The 16,252-nt window shown below is 42.3% G+C and overlaps 1 pseudogene; it reads left to right on the forward strand.

Annotated features, from left to right (window-relative positions):
* Nucleotides 1-10,932: 10,932 nt before the first annotated feature.
* LOC146513929 (uncharacterized) lies at nt 10,933-14,586 on the forward strand (annotated as a pseudogene).
* Nucleotides 14,587-16,252: the final 1,666 nt, after the last annotated feature.

Below are 16,252 nucleotides of genomic sequence, written 5' to 3' on the forward strand. Positions count from 1 at the left end.
GGATATCAAAACTGGATTATGGGTGCCAGACAGTTGGTCTCGTAAGCCACCGCCTCTGTTCAAAGACTGTTGTTCACAGTGAACTTAGATGGCTTCTTTCACTCCTCTTTCAAACCATCTGTCTTCTCTGTCCAAAATGTGAACATTGACCTTTGTCCTTTAAATGCAGATGGACAGCCGAGTCTTATCCCGTGGAGGTGGCTCTTCTACGTTGTGCCATGCATTTATCAAGTAGCTGTTTTGTCTCTCGAATGTAGATGTCTGAGCATTCCTTGCTGCACTGTACAGGATACACTATGTTCTTAAGTTTGTGTTCAGGAGTTTTGTCTTTGGGATAAAACAGTTTTTGTCTGAGTGTGTGGCTGGGTCTGAAGTACACTGGCATGTTGTCCTTGGAGACTCTCCTGAGTTTTTTCTGATAAACCAGTCCCACAGGGGATGACTATATTGTTGCGTTTGTATTTCTGATTCTTCCTAGTTGGTGTCTGATCTTCTTTTCTGTGCATCTTTGCTGACTTGATGAAAGCCCAATTATATGGCGTTATTTTTGTGCCACTGTTCTGAGCGCACGTAAAAAAAAATTTGCAGGTGCAAGTGTTGCATTTTGAGGAGAAATTTATTTTGAGCGAAGAAAAGCTAAATTTGAGTGCGTGCAAAAACTGTATTTCAGTGTTTGCTATTATCCACACACACACACAATAGCAGCCGCTGTCGCTCAGTTTTTGCATTTGCGCTTGCTCGCAATGTGTTGCTTGTGCTCTCAACATTCAACATTCCGCTCAACTCTTTCTGTACACCGTTATAGTTGTGCCACAAAACCAGCCAATCACAGACTTGGATGCAAAAAAATCTGATTGGCTGTTTTGGTCTCCAATCAGCTCGAAGTGACGTAATGCAATATCCCAGAATCCATTTCGTCCAAAACTCAAACGAGGCAGTGGCGGAGGAACACAGAGTGGCGGAGTTTGAAATATTACTCTTTATGGGTCACAAAATAAACTTTTAAGATATTTTCAGGAGAGAATGGTGCTGTGTGAACTTCAAATAACTGCTCGATTTATCAAGACATCACATATTTGCATAAGTGCTCTAATGTTTTCGGAGATGCCTGTTACCCACCAGCTGATCGGGTGGTCACTCGGGTTAATCATAATATATAAGGTTGAACTGACAAAAAATCGGCCGACTACACCACCAGGTATTATAGGAAAAACCATAAAGCCTTTGAACTAAAACAACCGCTGTTGTGACAGTGATGTACACTGTCTTGTTGGTATATATGTATGATTTGTATCACCTTCATGTTTCCCTCTCACCACATATCCAAACCGACATCATGACCAGCAGCTTTTACAGCTGTGGCTCCAGCAAACATCAGCTGATACTAGAAAGTAATATTAAATAAATTCTAACAACAGCTGATCAAGCTGGAACGTGCTGCTGTTGTTTAACGCAACATCCACTGGTTTCCTCTTTCTGGCGCAAAGTGGGCGATAAACAAACAAGTGAGACGGGACTTGTGGCAGACAAGCCGATCAGCTGATCATTGATCAGTTTCATGATTAAAGTAGCAACAGGTGACGGGAGGGAGAGAATGAGAGAAGAAGAGGCAGTTGTGCAGCAAAAACACAGAATAACTCCAGTTTTGTGTCTTTTTTTTCATTCTAGCTGAAGTCACGAATCCTTTTTTTTCCCTTTTCCCTTGAATACGGATTTATTGTAATTGGTTCAGCCCAGAGTTGATCATGACCAATTGGCTAATCAGTTCAGTTCAGTTCAAATTTTATTTGCAGTGGCAGGTTGCCCTGCAGTGGAATGAACCCGCCCCCCGACCTTACACACACAACACAGACATCACATGGGGATACAAGTCAGAGAACGGTTGCATTACAGAAAAGCCACTGAAATGTACACTACAATGGGAAAGTACAAGAGGTAAAAAAGAGACCTCTACTTATGCTGGGCTACAGGAGGACAGCATGAGAACAGGAAACAAAAAAACTCCTCTGCACAGAAAGCACATAAATGTCCACAGTACAACATTATAGAGCACGTGACCAGCAACAGGGTTGGGTAGGGGATAAGGAGTAATCCCAGGCAACACAGCAGCCATCCTGCCACTGCACCGACTCTCCAGCGCGGGCCCAGACCCGCCTCGTGTTCCCAGGAGGCAACAAGCATCGAAGGCATTGGAATCCACCACCTTTCAGTGTTTATACTGTTACAAAAACAAACAAACAAACATAAAAATGAAAAATCACCATCGGCCCACCAGGCAAATGCCCGGTATGCCCAATGGCCAGTCCATCTATGCGATCAGCTGGTGGGTAACAGGCATGTTGTAGGTTACTGATTACTCCAAGTTTGTGTTCCAGAGGGTGGTGGGAGTCAAAGAGTAGGTATTAGTCTGTGTGTGTTGGCTTCCGGTAAACTTCAGTGTTGAGGTTTCCATTCCCTTCAATGCGCATGCATAAAACATATTGTTATCCTAATTGGGCTTTCATCAAATCAGCAAAGATGCACAGAAAAGATCAGACACCAGCTAGGGAGAGAGTGTCAGCTCCCAAACTGACAAAAAACAAACTAAACATCAGCAAAAGATGACTTAAACAAAAAAAAAAAATCACATCAATAGAGTATTCTAAACAGCACCAAAGAGCAAAACAATGTGAAATGTGGTTCATTAAAGATTAGGTCCCTCTCTTCCAAGTCTCTGTTAGTACATGACTTAATAATTGCTCAAAAAATCAATTTACTCTGCCTTACAGAAACCTGATTACAGCAGGATGATTATGTTAGTTTAAATGAATCAACTCCCCCGAGTCATTCAAACTATCAGGATACTCGAAGCCAAGGGCGTAGATTTGGTTTTGGCATTGGTGGGGATGGATGATTCAACCACCGAACCCTGCCCTGTTTCTTTTTTTTTCCTTTTTGTCTTTGCTTCTTGATAAAAAAAGGAGAAATATACTTGCCTACATATGCTATTCTACATGCTTTTAAACCATTTAAAATTACAATTCATAGTCTTATATGTGAATTATATAATGTTAAATTACTATTAAACATAATGAATAAGCATTTTAGACTTTAGTTTACTTCAGCCATATTCCATATAAATCAGGTATCAAACAAAAATAAAAATAGCTTCAAATACAGTCATGACAATAAAAGAATATGACTTTAAGGACTTAACAACATTACTTCAGTTATAGGACACCAACATCTCTTATACATTAGCACAAAGGGAAAACTGAATGACCTGGTGATTTTTGTCCATAAAACTACTCATCTAAGATTACCACAAAGTAAAAGATCTCTCAGCAAAATTATGCAACATTTTAGGCACTATTGCCCCGATCAAATCAGTGAGCTGGGATTTTTTTATTCTAAACATGAACCACTGTTACAGCAACAGACATGGACTACTGGTGCCCCACACAACAACCAATGTCCACTATGTGAAGGAGCCAAACACATGCCTTCTCCTCTCGTTAACTGAGATAAACTGCTGGCATATTTTTTTGACATGTCCTCTCCTGGTGGACATAGCAACACGTTATGCATGGTTACATACAATTTTAGACTGATGTGGGCCAAAGCCTAAAACGATGTGCCGGGAGCTTGCTGTTCTCCCCGGCTCAGATATTTAAAGTTTACACAGCTACATTCTCGCCTGAAAATATGTTAAATGTTTATTTTGCGACACAGAAAGAGTAAGAGTAATACTAAAACTAAGGAGCTGCAGTGATGTTAGCAATTGTTGGAAACTGGAATTAGCTGAGCCAATCTGAGACATGGTTTTTCAATTTTGTTGTCCAGAAGAAACGGAAGAAATTCGGGAGAATGGTGGCTCCGGGAGATTATCGGGAGGGGCACTGAAATTCGGGATTCTCCCGGAAAAAATTGGGAGGATTGGCATGTATAGCGTAGCGTAGCGTAGCGTAGCATAGCGTGTAATATTATTATGACGGACACATTTTATGAGTGAACTTGACTTTAAGTGACTTACAGGTTTCTTTGAAAAATACTTTCTTATATCCAGGTTCTTCTTTTTTGCTGCCGTCCTCCTCTCCTCCTTGCGGGTCCTCGTAGTGCAGCAGGCTTGCCACTGCTAAAATTAAACAGAGCTCCCTGAAAGGCACAGCCAATCACATTGGCCATATTTATCACGAGGTAGGACTCCACTAGAGAACGTAATTTAACTCTTTTTGCACCGCGATGTGAATGAAACGTTGACAGATCTTTTTTTTTTCCTTCCTATCAGTTTTGTTTTTCTTTACTCGAACAGATCAAATTATTGGTGGGGATAATTCAATAATCGCTGGATATTGGTGGGGACATGTCAAATCTACGCCCTTGCTCGAAGCACAGGTGGAGGCGGCAGTGTGGCAGCAATTTTCTACACCTGCCTATTAATCAACCAAAGACCAAGACAGACTTTTCATTCATTTGAAAGCTTGATGCTTAGACTTGTCCATCCTAGCTGCAAAACTTAAAAAACAGTCTTATTTGTGATCATCTATCATCCAACTGGGCCTTTCGCAGAGTTTCTAATTTCTCAGACTTTTTATCTGATTTAGTGCTCAACTCAGATAAAATAATTATTGTGGGTGATTTTAACATGCATGTAGATGGTAAAAATGACAGCCTCAACAAAGCATTTTATCTGTTGTTAGGCTCAATTGGCTTCTCTCAAAATGTGAAAGAACCCACCCACCACTTCAGTCACACTATATGGCATAGAAACTGAACATTTAACAGTGTTTCCTGAAAACCCTTTCTTCTCTGATCATTTCCTGATAACATTTAAATTTACAACAATTGATTATAGACTTTATCACAGTAGATATCATTCTGAAAATGCTGTAACTAAGTTTAAGAATATAATCCACCCACTGTTATAATCTTCAATGCCCTGTACCAACACAGAGCAGAGCAGCTACGTGAACGCTACACCAACAGAGGTTAAAGGTTTCTTGTTTGATGTGTTATGCTCAGTTTTGCGTGTTCTGTCTAGTTGTGTTGCTAGCCCCAGCCGTGTTCCCCATGTGTTTCCTGTTTCCTCACCAAATTTAGTATTTGTGACAAGTTATTATGTTTCTGTTAAGTCACAATATTTTTGTTAAGACGTTATGTTAATGCTCCATGTCAGAAATACATTGCAGAAAGCCTCTGTCTGTGTCTGTGTGTGTTAGGGGTGCAGCTGTATTGACAGGAAAAAGTGCACAGCCTGAGGAACAGACAGAACTAGCCTCTCTGATTCGTGGACTGAAATTGAGCAGTTCCAGGCTGTTTGTCATAGATACACACAGGCCACACTCTTAATAGCCCATGTTCATTAAGAGTGTGGCCTGTTCTACCTGAATAGAACTAAAGATTTTTCTCATAGGGTTAATAACATCCAAAACATCCAAATTACTGCTGAGAGTTACTCCAAAAACTTCCTTTAGTGGCTCTTCATCAGAATATTTATTTATTTGTTGACATGAAAATCAGTCACTGTGTATTTTTAAAACCTAAAATTCAATGTGATGGCATTATCCTGCCAAACAACATAAAAGTATCCAAAAAGGTTAAGTATGGAAAATATTATAAATGGAAAATCTTATATTGCACTCTAAGAACAATAAATGTGAAATAGCAGGAAAGATCAGTGCTCTGTTGCAGTATGCAGAGTACATGTGTAAATTTTTCACAGTACCAAAACACACATTGCGACAGAGGTCACAGAAAAATTACAAATACCAGAACGTTGCTGTCTTATGTCATTCAGTCACCTAAAGGTAGTAGGTTTGACCAGACCCCGAGTCCTCTGAGTTACCAGCTGTGGTAAAAGAAAGAGACAATACACAAGAGTTCCCTGGATTTGAGACTGTTTATTCCAGAGCCGTTTGTTTCCACTTAGCTGCCGGTCAGCTGCCCAGCCACCTGAAGCTCGGTCAGCTGCCCAGCCTCCTGAAGCTCGGTCAGCTGCCCAGCCTCCTGAAGCTCGGTCAGCTGCTCAGTCTCCTGAAGCTCGGTCAGCTGCCCAGCCTCCTGAAGCTCGGTCAGCTGCCCAGCCTCCTGAAGCTCGGTCAGCTGCCCAGCCTCCTGAAGCTCGGTCAGCTGCCCAGCCTCCTACGTTGCCTTTAGCCCAGTCTGCTATTCATTGTTCGATTCAACCCTTAGTTAGGCCACTTGTCCAATCCATAGCTCAATTACCCGTTCAGTCCTTTGCTCATGTGCCTATTCAATTCCGAGCTCAGTCTCCTGCATCACCACCGGTTCAGTTGCCCTTAGCTCCATCATCCACACTACCACCCGTTACACCTCCACCACAACCGTCACTGCAGTCTCCAGTTCAGTCCCCTGCAGCTCAGCTTTCCCCAGTGCAGTCTCCAGTGTCCCCAGTGCAGTCTCCAGTGTCCCCAGTGCAGTCTCCAGTGTCCCCAGTGCAGACTCCCTCAAATCAGTCTCCCGTGCAGTCGTCTACTTCACCACCATTAGTAGCCCAGCTCCCCGTGTCTCCAGTAGCTCAGCTCGCACCTGAACCATTAGCCCAGTCCCCGGTAGCAGTTCAGTCTTCTGGTCAGCTTAACATTCAGCCAGGGGTTCCAATACCCTCTGGCTCTACATCAGCCCCTGCTGGAAGCTCGGATGAGTCCATCCAGCACTCCGCGGCTCCCACGCCGCCACCCGCCTCGTCCGCTGGGAGTTCTGGTGAGCCCGTCCAGCCACCTGTCTCCGCTGGAGGGCCCGAGGGGCCCGTCCAGCCACCTGTCTCGTCAGCTGGGGGTCCGGGAGGACCCAGCCAGCACATCCTCATGTCTGCTGACGGTTCTGACGAGACCGTTCAGCCACCACCGGCTCCAGCGCCTGCAGCATCAGCTTCTGCGTCCTCCACGCCTGGTCCGGCCTCCGAGCCTTTGTCCTCCACGCCTGGTCCGGGGGTTGTTACACCCCCGTCCAAGGTACGTCCAGCACGTCGGCATCGTCGGCCAGTTTCTGGGCCTCTAGCCGGACGTCATCGCCGTCGTGGGTGGCCCCCAGACCGTCTTCGCGGGCGGCTCCCAGACCGCCTTGGCCTGAGTCGCCGACATTGCTGTCCGCACAGTCGGCCCCCTGAACCCTGTCGCCTGAGTCGCCGCCGTTGCTTTCCGCACAGCCGGCCTCCACACCGGCTCTGTCACCTGTGCCACCCACCTGGTCGGCCCCCTGACCGTTTGACTTGTGAACTCTTGTGCCGGCGACCTCCGGGTTGGCCCCCCGAACTGTTTCTCTGTTGCCATCTTCACGGCCAGCCCCCTGAACTGACCTGTGTTTGGGCTTCTTTCTTGGGCTCCGGTGTTTCCTGTGCACTGCTTTTGTTTTGTTCCTCCAAACTGTCGTTGTCGACAGTTTGGGGTTACCTTTTATAATGTCAGACTAGTATTGAATTTTCAAAAGTGAAGTCAGTTCTTCTGACCAGGTTTAGACCAGGATGAACATAAGTATAATATTGAACCTGAAGTATGATCCTCCCGCCCACTAGGGAACCGCTCCCAGCTTTGGGTTCACCTCCTCCTGCTGAACTCATAGAGCAGCAAACAACCAGTCCAGAGACAGACTCTAATGTAGCATCACTTTGATCCTAAACTCCTGTGAAGCATGACGAATGTGGCCTCTCTAAATATGAGTAACTAAGGAAACATGTCAGTAGGCACCCTAGTAATTAATGACTTAATTATTTTGGGTATTATTGTCATGTCAGAAGGAAAAACAATGGTGTGCTTGGTTTCAACGTAACTTTATTCTTTCATGAGTTATTTACAAGTTTCTGACCACTTATAAAATGTGTTCAATGTGCTCCCCATTGTGTTGGATTGTCAATGCAACCCTCTTCTCCCACTCTTCACACACCGATAGTAACACCACAGGAGAAATGCCAGCACAGGGATCCAGTATCCGTAGTTTCAGGTGCTGCACATCTCGTATCTTCACACCATAGACAATTGCCTTCAGATGACCCCAAAGATAAAAGTCTAAGGGGGTCAGATCAGGACACCTTGGGGGCCATTCAACTGGCCCACGACGACCAATCCACTTTCCAGGAAACTGTTCATCTAGGAATGCTCGGACCTGGCACTCATAATGTGGTGGTGCACCATCTTGCTGGAAAAACTCAGGGAACGTGCCAGCTTCAGTGCATAAAGAGGGAAACACATCATCATGTAGCAATTTCAAATATCCAGTGGACTTGATGTTTCCATTGATGAAGAATGGACCCACTATCGTTGTACCCCATATACCACACCAAACCATCACTTTTGTTGTTCCAACAGTCTTGGAGGGATCCATCCAATGTGGGTTAGTGTCAGACCAATAGCGGTGGCTTTGTTTGTTAACTTCACCATTCACATAAAAGTTTGCCTCATCCCTGAACAAAATCTTCTGCGTGAACTGAGGGTCCTGTTTCAATTTTTGTTTTGCCCATTCTCCAAATTCTGTGCGCCGATCTGGGTCATCCTCGTTGAGATGCTGCAGTAGCTGGAGTTTGTAAGGGTGTCATTTGTGAGTAGCTAATATCCGCTGAAGGGATGTTCGACTAATGCCACTCTCCAGTGACATGTGGCGACTGCTATGCTGGTTGCTGAATGAAGCTAGGACAGCCACTGATGTTTCTTCATGACAGTTTTCTTGCGTCCACATTTTGGCAAATCCAACACTGAACCAGTTTCACAAAACTTAGCAAGCAGTTTGCTAACTGTAGCATGGGAGATGGGTGGTCTCGTAGGGTGTCTTGCATTGAAATCTGCTGCAATGACCCGGTTACTGCGTTCACCAGATATCAACACAATTTTGATCCGCTCCTCACGTGTTAACCTCTTCGACATGCCAATGGCTGTGAACAAAGAGAAACTTGTAAATAACTCATAAAAGAATAAAGTTACGTTGAAACTAAGCACACAATTGTTTTTCTTGTGACATTACCAATAAGTTTGATATGTCACATGTCACCTCTTCCTATTGAAAAAAAAAAAGTTGTATCCAAGATGGCCGACTTCGAAAAGGCCACCATGGTCACCACCCATCTTGAGGAGTTTGCTCCCTCACATATACTAATGGTAAATGGTAAATGGCCTGTATTTGTATAGCGCTTTTGCTAGTCCCCCTTAAGGACCCCAAAGCGCTTTACACACCCAGTCATCCACCCATTCACACACACATTCACACACTGGTGGAGGCAAGCTACAGTTGTAGCCACAGCTGCCCTGGGGCAGGCTGACAGAAGCGAGGCTGCCATATCGCGCCATCGGCCCTTCTGGCCAACACCAGTAGGCAGTAGGTGAAGTGTCTTGCCCAAGGACACAACGACCGAGACTGTCCGAGCTGGGGCTCGAGCCAGCAACCTTCCGATTACAAGGCGAACTCCCAACTCTTGAGCCACGATCGCCACAAACAGGACTTCAATATCACCAACCATTCCCATGTTATTACGGTGTATCCATATAAATGGCCCACCCTGTATACACCTATCAGGGTATGTAACAGTTTTCATTTTTACTGCATTTCAATAATTTGAAGAATTTAATGTAGTTTTAAAAGTTGACAAACTTAAAAATCATTTTAAGTAACAATGACTAAATTGCTATTTCTTTGACAGATGCTGTTCAACACACCGATTCGATTTATGAAACAGTTGTAAAGATCTGTTGGCATCTTCCTGGCTACAGGACTCAGGTAAGACCCGGATTCATGCAAACCAAAGCTGACAGAAAATATCAGGTAATTTCTAAGGACCTGAGAGTGGTGGTGAATAAATGTCTCCTTTTATTTTTAGATTGCGATTAGATTAGATTAGATAAAACTTTATTAATCCCTCGGGTGGGTTCCTCTGCGAAATTCGGTTTCCAAATAGCACAGCACCGACAGAAGTTACAGAATGTGAGCAGAATACTATATGTACACATATATAAATACAGAGACATATATAAATAAAGATTATACCAAAGGGATAAATAAAATAAATAGGAATAAGAATACAAGGGAATTGCACATATCAATTATTGAAGTCTATTAGACCGTTGAATATTAGCAAAAAGTATTGCACAGTGAAAAGGGACTACATGATAAGGTTTCCAAAAGAGACTCAGGCGCAGGCCAGGGTATTCCTTTAAGCGAAGAACAGTGCGTTTATTTACAGTGAACACAATCACCAAGTGGCTATATAGAACGTGCAGGGGGGAAAGGGGTCCGGGTCGCCAGGGTCCGTGGGAAACAGGGTTAGGGGAAAAGGTGCTCCACACTTTCTGTACAAAGAGCTCCTCCTCCTCCTCTCCAGTCACTCCTCTCAGAATCCGGTTCCAAAAACGATCTAAACACAAAAGGTCAGATTAGCGGGATAATAACAAAGGGCTTTCAAGATTCAGGTTGGCAGATACACAACTTTGACTGACGCTGATAGCTCAACGATCAGTCTCAGCGAAGACTAGCGCAGACTCGCCATCTTAAGTAGTGCAGTAATCAGCTGAGATCAGCGGCCGGTGTGGTGATGAGAGCAGGTGTGTGGGCCAGCAGCGAGAGCCCACAATGAGCGTCGCTGCGGCGAGAGAGAGAGAGAGGGGGAGAGAGTAAAAAACCACAAACAAACTGGGTCGGCCAGCAAGACACAGGGACCATGACACTACAGCTTAGTTGTCCCCCCCCTCCTTTGTCCTCCTGTTTCCCCTCCCTCTTCCCTCCAGAGAGGGGAACTGAGATGTTTATTAACCCTTTAAACAAAATACACAAATTTGTTTTTTGCTATGTCATGTTGTGTATGATATACTTTTATTATGTATTTATTATATTTTTTGTATTGCATTTGATGCATCGGATGTTTTTAGCAACTTTTTGTTAACAACAATGTTAACTTTAGACAAAAAAAAGAGTTTTGTCCATAACATTTTGAAATTATGGCAAGTATTGATCATGTTGATGAGACAGAGGTCTCAGAAACTCATGTATCAAGTATGATACAAAGGGCATTATAGGGTTAACAGTCCAGCTACAGTGTTTCAATATTTAAGTGATGCTTTGAATATGTTTAAAAGATAATATATATCTTATAATGATTTTCTACAGAACAACTACAGAACAACTAAACTCCTCAGCATGGTGAAGGACTACACTGAAATCCTGAAAAAGAGGCAGCTGGAACAGCATAACACCAAACTGCTGAACGCGCAGGAGGTAGTGATCGAGGAAGTTCCCCGCGTTCTCCATGGCTTCTGGGAGCTTCCTCCTTGTCCACTCCTAAAAATGGCCTCCCAGAATCTAAGCATCCTCTCCACGAGTGTCACCAAGGCCACTTTGGATCGTGTCTCACGGCAATGGAAACACAGGTCATCTTCACCCACTCCATCCGAGACAATATGGTCGACAGCATCCTGATGGAGATCAGACAGAAATTTCCTCAAGAAATTCTGTCTATCGAAATTGCAAACTTTGCGCCAGTGTTGCTGAAGACCATTGCTGATGTAGCAATGATCCAGATATCTGAAATGTTTGAGCCTCCTTCAACTCTTCCTGTTGTAAAGAACACAAATGAAGAACCCTCCTCTGACGGTCTTTCAATGGCAAATGTTCCACCAGCTGAAGGATCTTTTCCAGAAAGTGTTCCAGCGCCTGACGTTCTCTGTGAGGAACTTCTTGCTGAAAGGGCATCAAGTCTGAGTTCTCAAGACCTTAAGATCGAAGGACCTCTTTCAGAAAGTGTGCCAGAGCCTGATGTTCCCTGTGAGGAACTTTTTCCTGAACCTGAATCCAGTATGAAGTCCAAAGACCTTCAGATCAATAAGAGGAAGAAGAAAAAGGGCTTCTTCAAATGACTTTTTTTTATTGGTCTGCAATATTGCAGACCAAAAGACACTGACTGACACTGAAACTGAAATTGTCACCGTACTGGGTCTGCGATCCAGTATTGATGTTCCAGTAACTGTAAATATGTAAATATGTTCCTTGATGATTGTTGTTCATGTTTTGGTTTCATTAGTTTTCAGTGGGCTGGGTGTTTTGCTTTTCCCTTCGTGTTCTTTAGTTAATTCTTGTTCATAGTTCCTGATTTGTTTTCCTAGTTCTTTTTTCTTAGTTTTTAGTTTCTTGAGTCCAGTCATATGAGTTTTGAGTTTTTGGTTTGTTTTTTGTGACGTTTATCTCTAATGAAAATGTTTTTCCAGCAATAAAAGCTGCTGATTTAAGTTTCATTCTACGTAAGAGTCCTGAGTTTGGGTCCTACAACCTGCCTGTCACAGCACACCATGACAGAAATCTAATTTTATAAACTCATATTGCTTCATATTTCTACATGAGTCTCCATCTATATTACAAAATCTTTTCTTTCAAACATTTGTAAGAGTCTCTTATGGTTCTCAAAATACTTCCACAAGTCCAGTAAGTGTAGTCCAGTAACATAACATATTACAATTTGAACTTAGTCTGTTAACAGTAACTGAAACTGGTATATAAAATGCATTTTCTGTAGTACCGTTTCCGGTACGGATCGGGTAGTGACAGCTCTCTCTCTTTTTTTTTTTTGTGAACTTTATTTATAAACAACAGTATAACATACAAGGTACCATCATTAATCTGAATATGTTATATCCTCGGTTGAGCGTTACAACGAGAAAAGAAAAATGCAAAAACAAAACAATAAACACAAAGCCAAAAAGAGTTAACAAAAAAAAGAAAGAACAGTCATTGAAGGATTTGAAACCAGAGGCAAAAAAAGGAATATGAACAAAGAAAGGGGCAATCATGATCATTAAATAGGGAGGTTTCTTTTTAACATAGATCAAACTTGTTAAATAATATAACAGGTTTCTGAGCTTTCTTGTTATTCACAAGTTTCAGCGACTTAGCCCAGAGTTTAAAGTCATTCAGCCATCTGTTTATACATGGTTTAGCTTTAAAGTATCTGCATTTGTGAATAGATTTTTTTCCCAGTAACAAAACCGTCCTAATCATCAAGTCAAAATCTGCATTCTCAGCAAGTATTCCAAATTTTATTACTGTCACCGTCAAATAACTGAATTCTCCTGGACTGTAGCCAGCTCCACATGTCAGTCCAGAAGGAGTGCACTGATTCACAGTAGAAAAACAAGTGATCCAGACTTTCAGTATCATTTTCACAAAATGTGCAGGCGTTCACATCTAAGTTAAATTTCCGTCTTAAGAATTCATTGGTTGGATAAACCTCATTTATAATTTTAAAGTTAACCTCTTTTACTTTAGGGGAAAGAGGAAGTGAGATATACTTTCTTCTTATTGCCTTAACCTCCATGGTCTCGAATTCTTTAAGAATATAATTTCTTTTAACTGGATTAGGGCAAATTTCATTTATCAAAATATTCCTGATCACCTTGTTTGTAAACCTGCTGTCACCAAATTCAACTCCAGCTATGCAGAGCTGTCTCAGTCCAGGAGAAATTTTAGAGTGCACAATATCTTCTTTTATCATTGATCTCAAAGGGACTGGGATGGCTTTTATTAGGGATTTATATCTCTTAGCAGTAGAGCAGGGCGATATGACCAAAAATATTTATCACGATATACATTTGAAAATTTGCGATAACGATATAACTGACGATATAATTGACACTAGACAAAATACTTTACAACTCAACAACTTTATTAGTGCAAAAAAAAACCCCCAGACATCAATGTATTTTCACTTAAACAAGCAGCTTTTTTAAGTGCATTAAAGTTATATAAAAAATTAACAGTGCAAATGCAAATTCCTTGCTGACAGTTTAACCAAAAGGCATTTCCAGTGGAAATTGGCTGACATATCCTCAGCATAACCATGTATAATATCCACAAAACTTAAGAAGAGGTTATACACACACAATACGGTAATATTATGTTGAAGCACAGTACGTATCACTCCGCGAGGCTCCTGCCTACAATAGCCGTAATGCTTCGACAATCCATCAAGCCGTGCGGCTTCGTAGCTTAGCAAAGTCGCACTAAAACATTTGACAGATTTTCGAGCACCGTGTACCACATAACATCGTTTCGAGGTCAGTAAACACAACCAGAATTCATACATAAGGCACACGGGATTATAAGGGGTACTGTCGATTTTCAGAAAAATGAAAGGATTGATTTTAAGTGTGCCGTATTTTTCAAAAAACACGGTAATAACGACGGCCCGCTAGCATGCTCTACCAAAAATAGTGCTTTGTTGTGTATCTGACGGACGAAAGCTAAACCAGTTCCACACCACTGAAGTTGCAGCATTTTTACAAACCAATTCTGGTTCATCCGTTTCATTTAACGATCCCCTTTCACTCTTCTCATCCTGCATTGCCGCCATGTGCGTATGTAAACAAAGGCACTGCGCATGCGCGTTTTACCCATATTTTATCGCGATATTTCATTTTCCTGTCGTTGCCCAACATTACACCGGTATTACCATGAACGGTATGATATAGCCCAGCCCTACTTAGCAGTACATCTTACATAAAATTTCTCACAAAACATCTCATGTTTTAATAAGACCCCATTCTCGTCCATAAAATGAGCTACAGCCCAAATCCCTTTAGATCTCCATTCATCCATGTACACAGATTTCCTACACAAACGGATACCTGTTGTTCCATATAGGGATATTGTGAGTTTTTTGTGAGTAAAGTTATGTTTATAGATTAATTTCCAATAGAGAAGGACCTGCTGATGGAAAGCTGAGAGTTTAACAGGTAACGAACTGCAATCAAAGTCACAACATAACAAAAAGTCTATTCCACCCATTTTGCCAAAAATCACATTGGGAATAATGTTCCAAAAGGAATTTTTGTTCCTAATGAAAGATCTTAACCATTTCAATTTTAGTACACCATTCATAACATCAAAGTCAATGGCATTAGCCCCACCCTCTTCATTATTTTTAATCATATCATTTTTCTTTATATAATGACATTTGTTCTTCCATATGAACCTAAAATTAAGATTATTTATAGATTTAATTAGTTTTGGAGATATGGGCAGAGAAAAGGCTGGATAGATTAGTCTGGATAGACTGTCCATTTTGGTTAGCAAGATTCTCCCAAACAAAGTTATGTCCCTCTGCAGCCACCTGTTTAAAATTGACTTACTGTTAAGAGATATATTCTAAAACACTTCTTCAGCAGAGAATCAGAGAGGAGAAACACACAGAATTTCTTGCTAGCAAGGGCAGCCTAGAGTGAGACTCAGAGACTCGCGCTGAGGACTTGCCCTGGTCCTTTATTTATACACTTCAGTGGGTGCTTGTGTGGTGTGTGTGTGGTGTGTGTGTGTGAGGAGGGGTCAGAGTGTGATCCCATAAAGACTTCCCTAAAACTGCTGGTCTGGAAAGTCCAGCAGTTCATCAAACCAAAACCACTTAGACTGGAAACAGATATAACTACGTTAATCCTACCGTAAAACAATAAAACAAGGTACGAACTTTCTCATGCTCCTGGGATGTGGGGGTGAAAGCCAGAACACCCTGGAATGTTACAGACTTCCTAGGATGAGACATCCTTTCAATAAACACAAATGGTTACATGCAGTATTCTACCATATACAAAATTATATCATTAAAAGATTATACTGACTACTAAGTACAATTTTCCATTGACATTCCCTCCTGTTGTCAGTATACATTTAAATGAGATATCAGTATGTAACATCTTGTTGTACATTTTCTGTCACATCGTCATTGGTCACACAAAGTCTTCATGTTCCAACAGGTCGGAGTCATTATCATCACTTGTCACGGCTATGTAATCAGCAACAGTGGAAAATATTATGCGGTTAATCAAGAGTTTTAAACATGGCAGTATACACGTTACAAAGACACAAAATAAAAGTAGAAATATCCCAACTCTGATGAGTAGTCTTTTTAGCACCTGTAACCAGGAGCTAATGTGAAGCCAAGAAAACCAGTCACTTGTATCGCTTACATAGTCCTGATTTTGGGCCTGCTGGATTTGTCTCAAAGGCGTGCTGGGCATATGAGAGCAGACATAATAGTCTGTATTTGCCGATTCTGTCTTTGTCCTGTAAAGGTGAGCGTCGTAGTCAAGGTAACCAGGAGGGTCCACCTTCCCATGGCTACGTACAGGTCCGTCACACCCTACTACTTGGTTACTCTAGAGTTGGCCAATGGCTGGAGGTTGAAGTGCGAGCAATTCCCTACGGGCGCCCAATCAGCACTTCCCCCTCGCCACTGAAGCAACCAAGTGAGGGTGAAACTTTCCTCTACTAGTTGATTTCTGTGGAGGAAGTG

This window comes from Neolamprologus multifasciatus, chromosome 7 (assembly GCF_963576455.1).
Source record: "Neolamprologus multifasciatus chromosome 7, fNeoMul1.2, whole genome shotgun sequence".
Lineage (NCBI taxonomy): Eukaryota > Metazoa > Chordata > Actinopteri > Cichliformes > Cichlidae > Neolamprologus > Neolamprologus multifasciatus.